Source organism: Acyrthosiphon pisum, unplaced genomic scaffold, assembly GCF_005508785.2.
Source record: "Acyrthosiphon pisum isolate AL4f unplaced genomic scaffold, pea_aphid_22Mar2018_4r6ur Scaffold_20799;HRSCAF=22169, whole genome shotgun sequence".
NCBI lineage: Eukaryota > Metazoa > Arthropoda > Insecta > Hemiptera > Aphididae > Acyrthosiphon > Acyrthosiphon pisum.
The window spans coordinates 1-1,654 of NW_021770195.1; positions in this window are offsets into that span (position 1 = coordinate 1).

A 1,654-nucleotide genomic window follows, 5' to 3' on the forward strand; every position below is an offset into this window, starting at 1 on the left:
TTTTATTGATATTTATAGAATAAAAAACTAAAAAAATTGGAAACTGAAAATGTTCCTAAACAGCTCAAAATAAGTTAAATATTTTTAAAAAGGCATGGTGTATAGAAAATGCTGATATAAACATTCAGTCAAAATTTCACGTATCTATGGTAATTTGTTTTAGAGTTACACCAAAAACCAAAATCGATTTTCCCGAAAATCGATTTTGCATAAAAATTACCGTTTTTCCTTAGTTTTTTTTTTGTTTTCCACGGTGCTTTTGAAAACTACTAAAAATTTTACTTTTGACCCCCCAAAGTACCAATTAGATTAACTTTCCTATCAGAAAAGATACTGTTGAAGAAAATCGAAGCACTGTTACTGTTCTAAAAGGTGATGACAGACATAAAAAAATTAAAATTAAAAAATTAAAAAAAACACACATCATGTAAAATAAATACATTCATCGTTTCACTCAGAATCTAAAACTCCCAGTAGTTTGTATGACTTTGTATAGTAGTTTTCAACAAAATCGATTTTGGTCCTTGGTGTAACTCTAAAAAAACTAACAAATGATACGCGAAATTTACACATAATGTGTATATTAGTAGTTTCTATATACACGATAAAATTTTTAAATATTTTAACTTGTTTTGAAGTGTTTATGGACATTTTCAGTTTCCAATTTTTTTAGTTATTTTCTGTGAATGTCAATAAAATGTTATTTGTTGGTTAAAAAGCTTGAAAACTGAATAATAGGCTTTTAATATATTGTTACAATGACAATAATTGAAAAATATTAAAAATCTATAATCACTATTTATTTTATAAGCATTTAAATTCAAATGTTGACAAAACACGTAAAAATTGTAAAAAATGTGCAAATTATTTTGAGTTAAAAAATCATAAAAATTGTTTTTTTTTTAATCTAAGATTTTAAAATTTAATAGAAGTTTAACTTTTGTTTACTTCTATCAAAAAAAAATGTCTACAACGAAATAAAATAAAATGTTTATAAGTGTTTGAAGTTCATAGTTTTATAAGATTGGATATTCACTCGATTTCTCATGTACCTAGTTTTTTATTTTGTTGTAATCTAAAAACCAATAACCATCATGGACACCAGAAATGTACACTATATATTTATTTTATCATATTTTATCAGAGTTACACCAAAAACCAAAATCTATTTTCCCGTTAATCGATTTTGCATAAAAATTACCGTTTTTCCTTAATTTTTCTTTTGTTTTTCACGGTGCTTTTGAAAACTACTAAAAAATTTAACTTTTGACCCCCCTAAAGTAACAGCTAGATTTACTTTCCAATCAGAAAAGATACTGTTGAAGAAAATCCAAGCATTTTTACTGCCCTAAAATGTGATGACAGACACAAAAAAAAATAAAAAAAAAAATAAAGACATACCCAGGGTCCTAAAAAATTGTGCATATGTATTTTTAATATTTTTTAACTGCTATTGTAAGAATATATTATGGGCCGTGTATTATATTTTGACCAAACAAATAAAAATATATTGTTATAATATATTGTGTAAAAAAAAAATACAATATAAGAAAATCGCTACATGAGAAATCGAGTTAATATCGATTGATGTTAAATTTGACTTCAAACGCTCATAAAAATTTAATTTGACTTTCCGGTAAAACATTTTTTTTGG